At 45.0% G+C, this 19,938-nt stretch overlaps 1 protein-coding gene across 4 annotated transcripts in view; it reads right to left on the bottom strand.

The window, feature by feature from the left end:
* STAT4 (signal transducer and activator of transcription 4) overlaps positions 1-4,975 on the bottom strand; it is a 68,569-nt gene extending 63,594 nt beyond the window's left edge. For all 4 annotated transcript variants that reach the window (XM_054044697.1, XM_054044699.1, XM_054044698.1 and 1 more), the window contains exon 1: positions 4,813-4,975. The gene's annotated coding sequence lies outside the window, so the exon portion shown is untranslated. The remainder of the gene's footprint in view (positions 1-4,812) is intronic.
* Positions 4,976-19,938: the final 14,963 nt, after the last annotated feature.

Raw genomic sequence — 19,938 nt, 5'->3', positions numbered from 1 at the left:
TCACAAAAGGGGTGAGAAAACTCAGTTTGGAAGATGAATCACAGGGAGCTAGTAGGGTTTCTGTAGAAGATTCTTAAATAGGGGGAATGAGATAAAGAGGGGATTCTAGGAAAAGAGCCAGAGAAACTTAAAGATAACCCACAAGGGGTAGGGAGCTGAGTCTGGAGGATGTGCTGAAGATGAGCCCAAGCAGTGTGAAAGACCCTTTTGTTTGTCTGAGTTGCTGTTTTGGGCTTTCCATACCCTTGGAGGGCTATGCTGTGGACAGACACAGGGCCAAAGAGGTAATCAGCAGGAGGGGGGGGTTCCAGAGGTGAAAATCCCTCCACTGCCCCCTTCCAGATGCTGGGGATGGTACTGTGGTGAGTAGAACTGTTATAGGGCCCCATTGTGCTAGGTGCTGCACAAAAATTACAACTTGTTGAGTCCTTTTGAGTGGAAGAAGGACTATGGAACTGTCAGTCTTTGAGACAAATGTAGATTAACAGTTTTTCAATGTGCCAATTCAAAATGAAGCCTTTTATTTTGAATTTTCATAATGTCAGATATGGTCTTAATAAAGACACTTAATGTATGGCTTATTACAATAATCTGTAACCCTCTAACCCCCTTTTTGCCCTATGACTACAGCAGGGGTCGGCAACCTTTCAGAAGTGGTGTGCTGAGTCTTTGTTTATTCACTTGAATTTAAGGTTTCGTGTGCCAGTAATACATTTTTAGAAGGTCTCTTTCTCTGTCTACAATACATAACTGTTGTTGTATGTAAAGTAAATAAGCTTTTTAAAGTGTTTAAGAAGCTTCATTTAAAATTAAATTAAAATGCAGAGCCCCCCGGACCGGTGGACAGGACCCGGGCAGTGTGAGTGCCACTGAAAATCAGCTCGCGTGCTGCTTTCGGCATGCATGCCATAGGTTGCCTACCCCTGGACTACAGGGTTTTAATGGGCCACTTCACCTAGAATGACCCCTTAGAATGTGCTAACTACTTATGCTAAACTATCTTTTTGACCTTGTATTTACCTGTTACACTCTAGATATGTCTACACTGCAATTAAACACCTGTGGTGCACCTATGCCAGGTGACTTCCTCTCACAGGCTTGGGTTAAGGGGCTGTTTAATTGCAGTTTAGACATTTTGGCTCAAGCTAGAGGGTCCCAGTGCCTAGACTTCAGCCTGAGCCCAAATATTCAAACTAAACAGCCCTTTAGCTCAAGCACTGTGAGCTCAAGTCCACTGGCATGGCCCAGCCAGGGGTGTCTAAACTGCAGCGTAGACATACCCTGAGTACCTTTCCCAGACCTGAGGAAGAGCTCTGTGTAGCTCAAATGCTTCTCTCTCTCTCTCACCAACAGAAGTTAATCCAATAAAAGATATCCCCTCCTCTCTAACTTTAAAACAGTGTCTTAATTGAAAATATAACAATTTTGTAGAACTTTATTTTTGGGTGACTTGTTGCTATTTCAATTTTTTGTCCCACTTTGTTGTGTGAGTTATGTATCAAGCTGGTCACAAAACAATTTCCATTCTGTGGAAAATCCTGATATTTAAAAAAAAAAAAAAAACACAACCCTAGTTCTGAATCTGATCAATTTCCCATAGAATCCAAATTCCCAAAGTTAATTCTCAAGACTGAACAACTTGTTTTGATATCAAATCATTTTGTTTAGATGAAGTAAAAACATCATATGGGGTATTTAATATAATTGTGATGCTAAAATATTAATGTTAATGTCTAAATTCATCAAAACTACAAAGTTAAGTGTTCTTGTCTCATTGAAATGATAGTTCCATGTCATACAAACAAATTAAAAATAGCTTTTTAGATGCTTTAAAATTTTAATTAATAAAGGGAAAATAAAAATACCTTTATGGTTTGAGATTCTTTATTCAAAAATGTTTTTGTGTTTGAATTTCCATGTTTGGTTTTCATTGAACCAAAGAAAAACACTGAAGAAGCTGAAGTACTTCATGGGCATAATTGAGTCCTGTGGCCTTAATCAGGCAAAATTAAGGGAGGCCAATGGGAGTCTTTCCTTAGTAAAAAGAACAAGGAGTCCTTGTGGCACCTTAGAGACTAACAAATTTTTCTGAGCATAAGCTTTTGTGGGCTAAAACCCACTTCATCAGATGCATGCAGTGGAAAATACAGTAGGATGAAGTAGGTTTTAGCCCACGAAAGCTTATGCTCAAATAAATTTGTTAGTCTCTAAGGTGCCACAAGGACTCCTTGTTCTTTTTGCTGATACAGACTAACACGGCTACCCCTCTGAAACCTGTTTCCTTAGTAAGTACTGCATAACTTGGCCTTGTGATATGTTGTTGAGTGCTGTACATTAAGTCAGAGTGCCTAAGTTTAAAAACTGATTAACAGCCAAATCCTGAGGTCTTTATATAATTACTGATTTATCCCCTCCAGATATAGTTATGAATATATGGCAATTCTCTCCAAAAACCTTGTGAATATTTATGGATTGATAATTATATGCAGATCTTATGCAGCATTCATTTCTTCAGGATTACATTATCATTGCAATTTATAAAAACTCCCTGCAACATCACTTGTAAACAACATCTTTCAATCTGCCTCCTCTTTACATTTTTTTTTCTTCCACTAAATAGGAGAAATGTTGCCAACTATTTACTTTTGTTTTCTGGAAATTGGGTATGAAAGCATTTCATTTCCTTTCTGCAGTTGTATTGATAACTTTACACCATTTGCATCACTGATTAGTGAGGCATACAAAGAGCCAAATCCATGTGTTCCTTCCATACTGATGATGCTGTCTTTTTTGCATATATTAAGACTTGCGATTTCCCCCCCCCCTTCTCTCCTGCTCCCCCATCCAGGGGAACTTCTGTGGCCTGAGCTTTAGAGGACATCAGACTAGATGATCACAAGGCTCCCTTCTGGCCTTAGACACTCAATCTATTTATAGTAGGAGTTTTGAGTGCAAAACTTTAATAGAATTAAATGGCTTTGGGAATCCCGGAGTTTTAGGGCCCTATTAGGTGTTCTGGGCACATCTAAGTAAGGATTTTGTCTGCAGTGTAAACTTTTAGGTTTCTTTTACATTCAGTCACTTGCCTACATGACCCTTTGTACTATTGGGGCCTGTTTTGTAAATGTGAGATTTTTTTATTTATTTAGCATATCCAGATCAAACAAAAACAATACACATTGTGGCATGCTTTCCATTTCACTTTTAGTCACAGGGTATAAATTTGCCATGTTCATTTTTCTCTTGTCTTAGTTTGTTTCGCCACTGGAAGTAAAGACTTTATTCAAATTCATACCACAAAGTACTTTTTTTCCAGGAAAAATTAAAGTTAAAAAACTGAAAATATATAGTTAGTTTAGATTCTTACTCCAATGTATCTAGTGCAGTATAAATAGTTGATATTGCAATGTAATGCAATAGACTATTTCTTAATGTTGCAATGTAACTTTCATATTTCAGTTATGGTGTCAAAATAGTATGTGTGGTATAACTATATTTAAATACATTCTAGAACAGTTATATTCAACTGTACTTTAGGAAAGCACAAGGGCTTCAAAATGTATCTTCTGAAACTATCAAATTCACACACAGAAGGTAAATGCAGAGGTGCTGGAACAATTTGTATAGTGGAGGTGCCAGAGGCATTGAACCAAACTGTAAGCACTATATATGATGGAAGTGACTTCAAGCTTAGTTTTGGGACCTATGCCTAAATGTATTTATTTAATTCTCAAAGCTCTATGGTGTTAAGAGGGACATTATTGTGCATAAGTGGGAATCGTATAAAACAGTGCCATAGCATATACTTCTCTTCAGTTTCTTTCAGGAGTTAGATTAATTTGTTTTCAAAACACAAATGGCCTGTACTGTTCTGTAAAAACAATTTGATCTCTTAAGGTTATCTTTGCACTCTGCTCTAGGCAGTGTTTCCATGCAAATTTTGGGTTTCTGAATATGCTTTCCGAAAATGACTTGTCTGAACTTCCAACCATAGAGCTTACCTAGGGAAGGCTACCCCCTCCCCTCAAAAGAGGGCCAGGGCCCATCTTCAGTGGGGGACAAGTGCAAGGAACCGCCTTCAAAGCTGCTTTGCAGAGCCCTGAGGAAGCAGGGTTATGCGTACAGGTGGAACAAAGGCGAAGAGGGCCAATGTAATCCCCAAATGAGCTAGTCTCTCTCCTCTATTTCCTCGTCTGGCCTCGCTCCTCTGTTCCATCAGCTCGTCTCTGCAGGTGCCCACCTAAGAAACTTGCGCGCCCCCCCTCACTCCCGCGGTTGGGGCGCTCACTGCCCGCTCCCGCGTCTCTTCGGCCCTGGAGCTGCCGGGGCCGCGCAGCAGCCCAAGGGACACATGGTTCAAGCCGTGCCCAAGCTGGGTGGCCTCACTCACTCACCCCCACTCCAGAGAGCGCTGCGAGCGGGCCGTGGGGCCCCTGCCCGCAGCAGCCGCTGGCCTTGCCTGGGGGCTCCCTGAAGGCCAAGCTCCCCCAGGGGCCAGGCTCCCCCCGCTTTTTCTGGGAGACCCAACTCGGCGCCAGCTGCTGCGACCCCCCGCACCATGCAGCGGCGGCTCGACGGGTGCGAAGAGCCGCTGCTCCGGCGCCCGCCTCGCTCTGCCGGCGGAGCCCCCCTGGGCCAGGTCGGCAGCGAAGCGGGGGGTGCGCGCGGGGCCCCCGCAGAGCCTGAAGCCCGGGGTGCGGAGCTCGCCCCCCGGCTGCCCTCGCAGCCCCCCGGTGCCCGCGAGCAAGCGGCAGCCCGAGCCTGCCACTCCCCCTCCCCGCCCGCGGGCAGCAGCCCGCTCCTCCGACTTGCCTGTCCGAGGGGCGCCCCAGGCAGGCTCCGCGGGTGGCGAGGCGCGCAGGCTGAGCTCCGCCGGGCGGCTGGCTGCCTGCCCCCGCCTGCCGCGCGCTTTATTCTGCACGCTGCCTGCCGGCTTTCCTGTGCGTCAGGGGGAGTCCCCGTCCTGCTCCGGAGACCGCTGCTCAGCCCGGGCCCGGGACTCCTCACCCCTCCCCGGGCGTGTCCCCCGCGGAGAAGAAACCCCGCGCAGTGGCGAGCTGAGCATTCCCCGCTAGGGGCTTGAATTGCACTGGGCGAACCACCCCCAAGGGGCAGGTGCGGGGCTGGCCTGGCTCATGGCCAGTGCCTGACCTGAGGGTTTCAGTGCTGCTGTTCCCACTGCACCGCAAGAGGTGGATTTTTGGGGTCCTGCTTTCCTACCTATCTACCTACTGCAGCTTGTTGAGCCAGCAGGGGTGACTTGGCCAAGCATCGCCCTGCCCCCAGTGTTCCCATTGATGAAGCTTTGAGCATGATGTTGTCAATAGAACATTATTATCAGAGCTATATATATTTTTTATTACAGGATTATTTTCTCAACATTTTTTTCAACCTTATGTTTTGCACAGTTCAAAATGGACTGGTTTTCCTTTTTTGCCAAAGTCTCAGTGACATTTTTAAATATCTTTAGCAAAATCATGTTAGATTGTTATTAACAACTTTGTTTGCCAAAAATGCTTGCTAACAATCCTGAATCCGATTTAATTTTTTTTAAAGTCAATACCCCTTCCAAAAATGGAAAATTAAGTTGTTGACAATTATTTGTGACAAGTTTGGTTTGGAGTGAGTGGGACAGTTTTCATCAGAGAAACAAAAAATGTTGACAGGCTTTCTTATAGCCCTGTTACTGCTAAGTAGAGCCCTCCAACACTTGCAATATGCTTCACTCCTTAAAAGTGTATAGAGTGATCATACGTCCCACTAAGATTCTCCTGCTTTTCACTGAGTCAGTATAGTTGATGGCCCAACCTCTGGGCTAGCAAAAATGTCTTCCAACTTTCAGAAAGTAAATACATGGTTAATAGGAATTTAAAAGGCCAGGGACACTTCCTTGTGAAAAATCTGTGCAGCAAATCGTGCTAGCGCTGCGAAAATGTCCGTTTTTTGATGTGTGGAACTTTAGAGGGAGTGATTGTCATTGTGTTTCTGGTAGTGTCCAAGATGTGCTGCTAACGTCTTTCCAAACAAAAATAAGGCACAATTTAAGGAGTGAACAATTTTAAGGTCAGATGTATGAACAGGCAGAGCTGGGGGCGGGGGTACAACACAAAAGTATCTCAAAGAATTTATTTTATTTATTTTTTTGCAGATAAGTTCTGGATGGAAAATAGTGGCTCTTCAATCATAGCAGTCGTGCTGCTAGCACAGTTCTCTGATATCTAAAAGCTGTACATTGAGAAGAATTTTGGTCTGATTCTCCAACATCGCATGTGGCCAGGTTTGTTTACGCTTGTCCGACATGGATATAAAATGCTACCAAATCAGAACGATAACATTTTACATCCATTTTGTAAATGACTAGAGTTAGACAAAGATCAAGGCAGTGAGGAATCAGGATCCTAGGTCTGAGGCAGTGCAAAGCAGCTGGAATGCTGCCCTAATGTAGATTCCAAGGATTCTTGTGACTTATTATTTATTCCATTATTCTCTGTATTATAGTAATGCTTAGGACATCTCTATACTGCAGCTAGAAGTATGCCTCCGAGTGAACAGACACATGATAGCTCCATTCGAGCTAGTGTGCAAAAAATAGCAGTGTGGTGGACTTGTGTCACGGGCAGCGGCTCAGGCTAACCACCTGAGTACAGCTCCAGAGGGTCAGGCAGACTTGTAAGCAAGTGGCTAGCCCATGCTGCCATCCATGCCATGGGAAGTCAACACTATTTTAGTGTGCTAGCTCTGCTCATGCTATTGTCTGTCTACCTGCACTCCCAGCTGCAGCATAGACATACCCCTGAAGGCCCCAACCAAGATGGGGACTCCATTGTCCTAGGCACTTACTCCATGCTTGGAGTATGAGATAGTCCTAAGTGATAGCTACCCTATTGGCTGACGCACCAGAAATTGAAATGGGACCATCCAGAGCTAAAAACCTGAGCTGCTACAGAGCTAAGGACTCTGCAGCCGGAGGCTATAACAATTCATGTCCTCTGGATCAGCTCTGGGAAACATTTATAACACTCACTCACCTGTGACTTACAATTGCACTGAATAGCAATCTTTGCACTGAAACTGACAGAGGAATCCTTGGGCTTCACAAACCTACTATACCTGGCTTAGTGTGTTCCATTCTTCCCATGAAGGGACATTCTGGTGGCCATCCATGCACAAATGAAAGCAGCCAGACATTGGAGCTGTAGTCATAGCAAAGGTGGGTATGGCTGCTGAAATGCAATGATATTTTCCAGAAAGTGAAGGGAGAATGTCATTGTTAGGAGACTGAGGAGCAAGGAGAGCTGAGAAACTCTGAAGCATGAAGATTGCATATGATAACATTTAGGAAGCTGTAATACTACAGCAGGTGTCAAGTGTGGGTGCAGCTGAACATCAGGTGTTAACTAGGACAAACTATGGTCAGCACCATTTTGGTAACCATGGTTAAACCTGTTCGATGTCAGCACTGCAAATTGTTACTATTGTGGGAAAAGGTTTAATTTTCTCTTAAATGTATTTGTGAGCCCAGATCATTAACACAAATGCTGCAAAATTCCAATGATAGAATTGTGCACTCAAGTGTGGATTTTTGTGATTACTAGGCAATTTTTTTTTTTTCAAGTGCTGTCAAACTTATGTACCTCCAGGATTTTCTCCATATTCTATTACTTCTCTGAAGCCTGGGTGCAGTCCACTGCAAAGCCACGTTTGCTTAGCATATCACAAACGAATGTTATGCATAAAAAGGGCCAAGAGCCTGCATCTGTGTTTACTGAAGTCCAGCATAGTGTCCCAAATCCCACTTGACTTATTCATGCAAATAGTCTTTATCATCTTTTGGTGTTGGTAATGGCCTCAACCAGACATTCAGCTAATGCCATCTCCAACACCTTGACAACACCAAAAAAGATAAAGACCAAGGTTAACATCATCCAGAAGCTCCCTGGTATGTCCTGGGGATATGATGCACGCATGCTTTGAACAAGCCCTGATCTTGCCAACAGCTGAGTATCATGCCCCAGTTTGGTGCAACAGCTCCTTCCCACACCAGTCTCATTGACACAAAATTCCTGAGTGCAGCATTAATTTTAAGCAGTTCTCTTAAAGCAATGGCAATACTGTGGCTTTCAGTTTTGGCAGGTGTTGCGCCAGCCAACATGAGGTGAGATGCTGCTGTGGTTCAGGAGTACAAGATCCTGGCAGCATCAAACCTGCCGATACACCAAGACCAGGGCCGGCTTTAGGCCAATTCCACCAATTCCCCCGAATCGGGCTCCGAGCCTAAGAGGGCCCCATGCCCAGTGGTAGGGCCGCCCAGAGTGGGGGACAAGTGGCAGAGAATCCCTTCCTTGGCTAGAGGCACCTTTTTAATTTTTACTTACCGGCGGTGCTTCGGGTCTTTGGAGGTGGGTCCTTCAATCGCTCCGGGTCTTTGGCGGCACTTTGGCGGCGGGTCCTTCAGTGCCGCCGAAGACCTGGAGCGAGTGAAGGACCAGCCACCAATGACAAGGAGCGCGGCCCGATGAGTACAAGCCCCATGTGTTTGTGTGGTTTTTTTGTTTGTTTTTGTTTTTTTGTCATCCCTTCCGGGGCCCCGTCAAAACTGTTCGAATTGGGCCCTGCACTTCCTAAAGCCGGCCCTAACCAAGACCTCAGTTCACTGCCACTCTCCCAACTCAAACCCAGGAAGCCTTTCTGGAGACACTTGTCAGCACTACTGGCCAATGGAAAGGACATCAATGCTCGCTGTCCTGAATCATGGTCCACTTGTGACAGCTCAGACAACGACCTTCTAGAATCCTAGGACTTCTTTTGTTGGATATTCAACCTTTCCCATAGGCAGTGGACTGCACTCAACCAAGTTCAGACAACACATGGAAGGTATGGATATCTCCTCCACAAATGGGAAATCAAAGAATCACCAAATTGTGACACTGGTGAGGTACAAACCATGTAACACCTCACAGACAACTGCCCCATTCATGCTTACTGTGGTGGTGGCATAAGGGGTATACACCTAGCTACCACAGAAGCATTAGAGTGGCTTTCAAATTTCTAGATTCAATTATAATCTCAGCCCATTGCTTTTCAAATGCCATGTGAAAGAGAATGCAGATAGTCAAATTGTAACTCACCGGGGCTAATTCTTTGCTCCAGCTGAGCTATTACTGGCTCAGAACAGGGGACGTGAGGGGAAAAAGACAAATAATAATAATGTCTCCATTTCCCATATTCTTGGAATGATCATGAGCCAGTTTGGCATGGCGGCCAACACTTAGAGCAGCCTTGGGCTTGCTCCCATTCCTAGGGTGACCATCCATCTCGTTTTTAATGGGATAGTCCTGCATTTAAGCCCTATTGCAGGTGTCCTGCCTCTTTATTTTAAAAAAGGGGCAAAATTGTCCCGTATTTTCTGCTCCCCCTGCTGGTCTGTCAGCGCAGCCCCAGCCGTGTCTTGTTTGTGGCTGGTGAGTGAGTGTGGGCAGGTGGTGGCTTGGCAGTGAGAGCACGTGGTGGCCTCAGGCCGGGTGGAGGGCAGGAACACATCAGGTAGGACGAGAGGCAGCCCCCTGTGTGAGGGGCTAGGGGTGTGTGTCACCCCTCACTTTGTGAAATCTTAAGCAGGGGTTCTCAGTTGGGGTCTGCAAGTGCTTTCGGGGGGGTCACTGGGAGCTGATGCTGAAACCCACAGTCTGAGCCCCTGTGGGGCTGCAACCCCGATCTCCAGCACCCTTCACGGGGCTGACACCCCGATCCCCGGCGCCTGCCAGGGGGCTGAAGCCCTGATTCTTGACACCCGCTCCAGAGCTGAAGCTGGAGCCATAGGGGGGCCTGAAGCCCTGATTCCCAGTGCCCGCTGCAGGGCTCAAGCCAGAACTGCAGGGGGGACTGAAACCCTGATTCCTAGCGCCCGCTGCAGGGCTGAAGGGAGGAGCCACGGGGCTGAATCTTGGATTCCCGGTGCTCTCCATGGGGCAAAAGCCCCTGGAGCCCATGGGCAGAGTTGGGGGGGCACCGGGAATGTTGCCACCCCAAACTGCAGTGCATGTGAAGGGGTATCCTGGGGGCAGCTCCACACCCCCCACACCACCTCCTCTCTCTCTCTCTTCCCTCTGGCCAATTTGGAGGCGGGAAGCTGGAGCCGGGCAGTGCGAGGCAACTGCACCTCTGGCTGGTGCTTTGGAGCAGGCAACCATGGTGTTCCCTCCTCTCCTGCTGACTGCTCGTCAGCTCCCAGCCCCTTTTCTCACACAGTCGGTAAGAGCCATAGGGGTGGGGCTGGCAGAGCCCTCGGGGAACAGGGATCTGCACCCTGAGCTACCACCCTATCTGCACACAGCCCCTAGTTACCCCCCTCCTTGCATCCTGAACTACCTCCTGCCCCCACACAGCCCCCAGCTATCCCCTTCCCTGCACCCCGAGTTGTTTTCAAACTTTTTGAGCTGAATTCCCCCCCACACACACACACCCCCCACCGCCTTTGAGTTATCATTTTTGGTTGTGTCTCCCTCCCATCACAACCAAGACCGGCTGGGTGGCCTCCTGAGGTGAGTCAGGGGGTGAAGGTGGCATTCCCTCCCTGGACCTGCCATGTGGAGCGGCTTGAGCCCTGCTGGTCCCTGCCTCCCAAAATAGAAGTAATACTATGCCTATGCCCAATGGCCCCCCCAGATCCCTGAGGCCCCCCTCTTCCTGCTGGGCTCTGGAGGTTTTTATAGCATGTTGGGGTGACTACTGCATAGTTCTGATTGATTGCTGTTGAATACGAGCAATTTTACAAGGTGTTCCATATTCAGCATAGGAAAATATGGTCACCCTGCCCATTCTCAAGAGGGCTTTCAGCAGTTGGGAATAGCCAGACTGGTGCAGCTCTCCCAGACAGACTCCTACATACCTGCACCCCTTTGTGCCTGGGCTGGGGGAATTCCCTGGGGGCCTTATCTGGAGACTTTGTGGTCCCTTTGCAGTGCCAGAGCGTTATAGCCATAATACAATGGAGAATCTGCCCCATTGACTTCAATGGGCATATAGGATCAAGCCTTTTTCTCTGTGCAAAGTGAATATAAATTGGTATGTCTAAGTGGTAAATTCTGATCTGGGAATATTTTAACAGCCATTTTGGATAGGTGTTAGTGACTACACAAGGTGCAAAGCAGTGGAGAATCAGGTCCACAGAGATTTTGTGTAGTGTTTTCTTTTTGAAAATACTCCCAGCTTCAGGTTGTTATGAGGACAAGCTGCCAGCAGAGGGCACTTAATACCATGCTTCTGACAACATGCATGAGATTAAAAAATGTTAATGCCAACAGATTTCTTGCTATTGCATCAATGCATAACATTTAGTGAGATCTGTCAATAAGTATTAGCCATATACGCCCATATACCGTTTTTCTTAAATGAATTGTATAGTGATTTGGAAATATTGGGGAAATTTGAAGCTAGATCTGAAGTTTCTGGTTTGGACCCATCACTTAGGTTATGTAAACAGTATTCCAGTGGAAAACATGGTACCTTTTCAAAAGAAGTCTGAACAAATAATCTGGTAACCAAATACAAATCTAGTTTATTCCAGTCTGAAAATGCACACCTTTTATTAGATCTGCCATCTATGTATGTACACCTCTACCCTGATATAACGCTGTCCGAGGACAGCCAAAAATCTTACCGCGTTATAGGTGAAATCGCGTTACATCGAACTTGCTTTGAACCGCCGGGGTGCGCAGCCCCTGCCCCCCAGAGCACTGCTTTACCATGTTATATCCGAATTCGTGTTATATTGGGTCGTGTTAGGTCGGGGTAGAGGTGTATTTACAAACTGCAGGCAAAAATGTTTAGTCTCAGCTGTGTGTGACACCCATTGGCATCAATAGGAATTCTACACAAACACATAAAATAGAATATCCAAGGTGGCCTACCACTAAGATATGAGAGCAGGCTTGTACCCTGTGAGATTCAGCAGGAAGCATTGCACATAGTTCCCTTAGCCTATAAATATCAGGCAAGGAAGAATAATTCTCCTGTTATTCATCAAATTCTCAATAACCACCCTAAGGACTGCAGGAGCAAAGTTCAGTTTCTAAATGTGCTAGATTATTGGCTCTTGCATCAGGGTTCAGACTTGTGTATGACATTATGTCTGACTGATAATAGTAATAAGCAGTGTTTCTTCCTTGTAATAAAGGCTAAAGGGAGAGAAGTTTCATTTGTCATGCTGTCTGCTTGAGGGCACTATGTAGATACCAACCAGACACACACACACACGCAGTTTGTTGGTTGGTTAGTTTTTTAAGTCTTGTCCATTTTAATCACAAATGGGAATACTTGCTTGTCCTGGACAAGAGGTTCTACCACAGAGATTCTTTATAGTAAGTGGGATTCATAGGACTATTATATAAGCAAATCTTCTACCTGATTAATACATAATGGACAATGAGTTCTATATTGCAATTATTCCCTCCCATACAGCATCCAGTGATTACAGCACATGACTTGAAGTCAGGATTATTATTACCATTTATTATTTGTGTTGTGGTAGTGCCTAAATGCCCCAGGCCCGCTGTGCGAGGCACTGTACAAACATAATAAAACAGAGAGTCCCTTCCTCAAATTGCTTACAATCTAAGATGAGATGGATGCAACAAACAGAGGAGGAAAACAAAATGTAACAATGAGACGATAAGCAATGGTCATAGGCAGGCAGCTTGCGTGCTATTTAGGATTTCTGGATTCTCTTCAGGGCCCTGACACTGTCTAACTACAACTTTGGGCAACTCTTTTAGCATCTCTGTGCCTCAGTTTTCCATCTGTAAAATGAGACTATTCATACTTATCTTGTAAGGTTGTTGTGCTTCTTTATTACTGCTTGTAAAGGTCTTGCCGTTATACCCTTACCTAGCATCTTTTATCCAATAAGTATTATGGCTAACCCAGGCATGTAAATTAGCACTATACCATTGTCCACTCTACTGTTTTTTTCCAAGTAAATGATCTGATCACAGCCATAACAAAATACATAGATCAACACACCACATAACAGCTAAGGAACTTTAGTAAAAGAACACATGAGGGGTTAGATAGTCTCTGTTTTAGGATCAGAGGGGTAGCCGTGTTAGTCTGAATCTGTAAAAAGCAACAGAGGGTCCTGTGGCACCTTTGAGACTAACAGAAGTATTGGGAGCATAAGCTTTCGTGGGTAAGAACCTTACTTCTGTTAGTCTCAAAGGTGCCACAGGACCCTCTGTTTCTGTTTAGGATGACATCTCCCTAGTGGTAACAGTGGGCAGCAAATTACACAAGTTTCCAGTGCGCTACATCGCACCAAAAACCAGCCTGTGTTTCTTTTGGAGTTTGTGTGAAGAGGCATCATATTACAGATTAGAGAGCCACTAATTGTGGTCTAATCTCTCAGACCACACCTGCTACAATTGAATCGTGTGAACAGTTCTGGGCGCCTTAATACCAGAAATACTACTAATTGTTTAGGTAGCTCTACTTTACCATTGAAAAGGAGACTTTCTCAACTTTATCTATCTAGCCACCTTTGGTGGCTTCCAAAACATCAAACCTTAAAATCCAAGCACCCTCAAAATCCAAATCCCAGTTTTATAGCTTGGGCCCATCTTTACGTATTACAAATCACTCAGATTGATTATATCTACCTTAAGTATTTCTGATGTGCCTTTCATTTTCTAAGCACCAAAGGCAAAATGAGTTGTATCAAAATAGATTCTTCTGTTCTCCATAATTTGCTTCATCTGCTGTTCCTTATTTTTTTTTCTCCTACTTCATCCTTTCCTTCTGACCTGCACAGAGAGTATGAAAATAGTAATTTCTCATTGTGAAGTAGTGCTCTGTAGGGAACAAGACTGCCCTAGCCTGGATACGGAGAAGATAAGGTAATGACCTTTCCCATATCTAGTTTATGAGATTAAAATAATCTCTAATCGCTATAATTTTAGGACACATCTGTTTTCAGAATGCCATACTGCCCACAGTTCATCTGGGTTTCTAAGCCATGCTTAGTTTTAAGGATGTGTAGTCCAGTTAAAGGCAATGGGATGACTAGTGTGCTTCAACTGAGGCACATGTTTATACACGTTGCTGAATTGGGCCCATCATAATAGCAAGAAGACACTTCACAACATTTTACAATACTAATTTGTATATGTGATGGGTGCTCTAGAAGAATTTAATCTTCACTTATTGTTCTCAACACACCCTACATGCTCTAATAAGTAGGAATCACTGGCTCTTATTGCTTAATTAGATACATTTCACATATTCAGGTAGTGATGACACATGATGTAGAATTGTATAATTAAATTCTTTCACTTTGTCAAGCAACCTCCATGACCTGTAAAAAATAATGTTGAAACATATTTGCTTTCAGTTTAGTAATTCATAGTGTCAGACCTAGATCCCAGATTGGTGTATGATTTGGCATCAAACACTTTTATGACAAAAAGGGTGTGGTGTAAATCTATTAGTTTGCATTGAACAAGAGTCACTTATAGAAGAGTCCTTTGCTTTATTTGGTTGGGTGTGATGTAGGGTTTTTGCAATTGCATCACCCTTTTCTTTAAAAAAATATTGTAATACTGAAAATATAGTAGGTGTGGCTTTAGTGACAGGGTAATGCAGTCAGAAATAATGACTGCAACATCATCATGTTGGTTATACAGTAGTAATAACATTCCACTCACAAATACATGCTTAAACTTGCCATAGTATCCTTGATTATAATTACTGCCAAATTTATGTTACATTAAAAGATAACTTGAAAGAGCTCAGTGCTGATTTTTAGGAGGACTGGAGAAGGCTAGGCTTCCTCTCCTTCATCATAAGAAGTCCCTAAGCTCCCACAATTGGTATCAAACTTTCTTGTGGGTGTTCCTCTATTGGGCTTTTTTTTTGACAGGCAGCTGAATAGTCAGGGTTAAGCCCAAATGTTTAACCTTGTTACTTCAAGACATGTTGAATTCTATCGCCCCATTTTATCTTCTTTGTCAGCACAAATTGCTCCTACCCAATATGATGATTTAAAAAAAAAAAAGGAAAGCACAATCCCTGCACTCTGGTTATCTTGCTGTACTGCACAGGAATGGGCACGTGTCTTCTTTCAGGAAAGTAATTTTGCACACACACAAAACCCCCTCATCAGCTGCATAGTTTTGAAAAACGAGATTATGCCTCCTGTTTCTCAAAATCCAGTCAAGTGTGTTAATTTTACTGTGGTGGCTCTAATGGGATCAGAATAACAGCAACAAGAAAGATCAACAAAACAATCAAGTTTGCATAGTGAGGACTCTCCTTGTTTACAAGGGAAAGAAGTAAATAACCCACTGATCCTGTTAGTTCTACAGTCAACTCCAGCTGGAGACTGTTAGGAATTCTGCCATCTGAACTTTAACAGACCAAAGGCACAGTAACCCCACATTGTCAGCAGAGGTCTTAAAGTTCCATATATTGTACTCCTCACCTGACATTTTAAAATTACACATTTAGGCCCTATGCTGTGGCTGCTTTTTGCTGCATCACCTGTCTGAAGTGGCCCTGAGCCAGGGATGATTATCCTAATATATGGAGATCTGGTAGTCCAGAGCCAACACAACTCCTCCTATCCCACTTTGTATCTCTGCTGCAGGTGTAGAGGCCATGGCTGGGGGTTAAGGAGAGAAGGCCCGGGGGGAATTTCTCACTCTTTACGCTTTGTCCTGGGATCTTTAAATTATCTTGTCCTCGAGGAGTGCAGCTGTCTTGTTGGGTTGTAGATTGAGATGTGGCTGCTGATGTAGCTGGGGCTTTGAAAATTAGGACCATGGCTTTGAACAGCAATGGATACAGACTGGGGTCTAATGATAGGAATGGACCTCTGAAGGAGAGAGTATTTACCTCTTTATTATTGTAAAATAGGCATGTCTCATATGCACTATTGAGCTTATAAATTGAGACTTTTTAAAAGCAGGGAAGCTCAAGCATGAGGATCACTTTTACATTCAAAATTTTTTGATCCAGAAATATATATGTCTGAAGGAGAGTAGTGAACCTGCTAAACCCCTGGGTTTTATTATTTAGGGAAAATCTGCTGCTTCTTTTTGAAATGGCTTTTAAAGAAAAAGAACAATGAATGCTATAGTACTAATATACTATACTATGTATACAACTGCTTCAGGCAAAAATCCTTGTCACTTTTAGTTTTGTCTATGCTAATAATTTTGAAAGTCAGTTTATAAAGTGTAGACATACATTTGAAAGAACTACAGCAGTTTCTGTTCAATTTTATCTTAGGAATTCCTATGCAGAGTGAATCACTATAAACAAGTACTTTGTGAAATTCTTGGAAACATGCTGTGGAATGGTACAGCACATCTCAACAGGAAAAGGTGGTGTTAGTGCATCATCAACTTGGTATTTTGTGCTCTGGGCAAAGGCCACAGAGACTAGAAAAAATCACCTGTAAGTAATATTTCTGCTTAGTCGCTGAGTTTGACAACATCAGGATAGGCACATACCTCTGGCTCCATTTATGGATTTTTACAAATGCCTGGTCAAGGCAATGAGTACAACTTGTTTGGGTCAAAAATATTTGAGCGAGAGCTGAAATTTCAAAGACCCAAACACCTTAAAGTTGATGTTGGATGATAATGAAAGTCAGAGGCTCATCAAGACTGGCTGCTGAAGAATGATGCTGTTCTGTTGAGGAGATTTACAGATTTTTTCAGAGCCGAGCAGGCTGTGAAATGTCTTTGCTGAATCTGATGTTCATTAATTCTGCAATGTCTTTCCTGCCCACACTCTGCTCCTGTTTTGCCCTTATTTTTTTTCTATATGCAAGTTAATATATTCCATCCAGACTGAAAAATAATAGTGTGATTGGGCTGTAAGGTTCTATAGCAATTTAAATAAAATAAATTATGAATTCCTAAAAAAGATGAATATGTCTCACCCTATTGAATGATGCTGACAAATCTTGCAGACTAGTGTTTAGTGCTCCCATTAGTGAGTATCCTTCATGAATCTGTACTAAACCAATCTCCAGCATGCTGCTGGGGTGGACTGGGATGCTTGAGGCACTATTTTATTTTATGTTTTGGCTATGATTTAAAACTGAGGTTCTATTTAATCACATTTTATAATGTGACTGTCACCTTGTTCCTAAGTCCTGATACTTGGGCCTGGTTTACACTGACCCCCCAATTCGAACTAAGTTATGCAACTTCAGCTACGTGAATAACGTAGCTGAAGTCGACGTACCTTAGTTCGAACTTACCGCGGTCCAGACGCGGCAGGCAGGCTCCCCTGTCGACTCCGCGTACTCCTCACGCCGAGCAGGATTACCGGAGTCGACGGGGAGCACTTCTGGGTTCGATTTATCGTATCCAGACAAGACGCGATAAATCGAACCCAGAAGTTCAATTGCCTGCCGCCGAACCAGCGCGTAAGTATAGACAAACCCGTATGTATCTAAAGTTGTGACCACTTGTGGTGATAAGACAGCATGGTACTTTTGTGTTTAGTCCTAATGGCCTGGTAAGACTTCAAAACAGGTGATTACATTCTTCCTACCCCATGTTAGTTCAGGCAAGCTGCCAAACCTCCAGCTGTAGGCAGCCCCAGGTCAAGGGGGCCCACCCACCAGCAGCAAGATGTTTATAATACATACTCTAGAGCCAGGTAGTGTGCAACAAAAGGTGTTGTTGCATGCTAAATGAGAGCTCTGCTCAACACACTTAAATTCTGATTCTTCAGTGTGTTTAACCCCTGTCTGGAGTAGATCATAATGTTCCCTCTTTTTCCTCTTTGACAGGAAGCCTTCACCCTAAATCCCTATGGTGGGGTCTGTTCACTCCACACTAGCCCTGAAAGGGTTAATTTGGTTCAGAAGGAGCTAAGTAACCTGATAGGCAGGGCCAGCTCTGGCTTTTTGGCCGCCCCAGGGGGAAGAAGAAGGAAAAAGAAAAAAAACAAAAACGGGGCGGCCAGAACAGCAAAGCAAAAAACAAAAACAAAACCAAAAAAAACCTGTGGCGTGGGTGCAGGGGGACTGGCTGGGGTGGGGAGCGGGCGGGAGAGAGAGAGAGAGAAGGGGGCAGCCAGGGCTACAGCAGGGGCGCTGCCACGCGGCCCCTCCCGCTGCGCCGTCGCCTGCCGCGAGGGCTCCGTGCCAGTCGGCGGGGAGGGAAGGAAGAGGACTGCCCTGCAAGGCACTCTGGTTCTCCGTGCCACCGCCCCCTACAGGGCAGCCGGAGCGGAACAAGAAAGGGGGGGGGGGAGCGTCCATGCTGCCCTAGGATTGGGCAGAATGCCGCCTCCAACAATCAGCCGCCCCTAGCACCAGCTTGCTCAGCTGGTGCCTGGAGCCAGCCCTGCTGATAGGCCCTACCTGAGGGAGAGTTAGGCTTGATAGACAATCCCTGATGGAGGATGGAGCCCAGCTGAGCAGATGGGGCTGGTATAATACCAAGCAAGGACAGAAGGGGCTGTAGTGTGGAAGCTTACAGCTGCTCTATAGGTCGGGGGAGGAGGAGAGCCAGGGGGAGAGTAGAAGTCCTGGGATCCTGGCCCTGGAGGAAGGGTTTACCAAGAAGGATTCTGGACCAGAAGCCCAATAGGGGTGGAATAGGAAAAGGCTTGGGGAAATGGCAGGAAGGTTTGGAATATTGCAGACCTTGGTTCCTGATTCAAGGGTACCTGAGGTGCGAACTTGGAGTAGTGGGTGGGCCCTGATTCCCCTACCAGCCAGCTGGGAAGTGGCTTAGCCTTGGATTGAAGGGCTGCCAGGAACAATATTGGGTCAACCAGTCCAGTGAGACTTTGATATCCTGGAAGGGGGAAACTGTAATGTCTGGCAAGAGAGCCAAACCATGAAGAGGGAGCACTGTAATTCCTGGAGCACAAGAGAGTGTCAGTGCAACAAGAGACAGAAAGGGGGTATATTGGACTGGGTGAAGCTAATCCCCAGCTGTAGCCACAAGGAGATGCACCGGTGGTGAGTAAAGAACCTTGTGACGAACTCCTGCAGACACCATTCTTGGGTCCATTTTTTTTTTTCCTTGCTCCATCCACTGTCAGCAGGACTAAATGCCTCAGTTAGCAGACTAGGGCATTTTAGCGCTAGTTGAAAGGAAAAGGTATGTCATATGCCTGGGCCTTGTAGCTGGGTCCCCAGTCAAATGGCTTAACAGGGATACTCAGATTTACTTGAACAGTTCTTGTTCCTGAGTAAATTCCGCCTGCAGCATTAGTTTGATGTGACATGCTCCTTCACTGTGCCAAACCCCTGTGACTCTTTTGTGTACTGTTAAGCATCTGCTCTGTTCATCCCAGCGCTGGCTGAATTTGAATGGTGTGGTTAAAAGCCAGTCTGTGAGATCCTGCAAAGCTCATGATTACGGCACCAACACATCCCATAGGAGAATGAGGAAATCTAAAGGAGAATCTGTTTTAAAAACAAAGCCTCCCACATTCCTAGTCCTTTTCCTTTCAAAGATGGTCTTGAAGATGTGATGGATTGCAGACAAGTTTTGTCAGTGATTTTTTTTCTCCCCACCCCCAAAAGACTATGAGGAATTCATTCACAGTTTGCTCAGAGTCATGCAGGGCTGGAAAAACCTCCAGCTGTAGGTCCCTGTAGGCTATAGGTCCCTTTACTTTTAGAAAGATACCAGATCACATCTGTAGCAAAATCTACTGATCCTACCCAGCCCTGCTGACCCTCTGATCACTCCTACTGCCAATTGCCATTAGGGTGGACCTCTCCCTCTTCCCCTCACCTGTTCAGTGCTTTGCTCTGGGGGCTGGAAAGTTGGCACTATTAGAGGCAGGGGAAACGGATTCACCACCTCTTGAAGCAAAGCAGTGCGGTCTCCAGTGCTGAGCACTATGCAGTTTGGGTACCAAGAAGAGAAGCATCTTCTTCAGCAAGCATCAGCCATTCTATCCACA

Source organism: Malaclemys terrapin, chromosome 11 (genome assembly GCF_027887155.1).
Source record: "Malaclemys terrapin pileata isolate rMalTer1 chromosome 11, rMalTer1.hap1, whole genome shotgun sequence".
In the NCBI taxonomy this organism is placed as follows: Eukaryota; Metazoa; Chordata; order Testudines; family Emydidae; genus Malaclemys; species Malaclemys terrapin.
The sequence above is the reverse complement of the archived record's forward strand: the minus strand, read 5'-3'. Positions and strand labels throughout refer to the sequence as shown.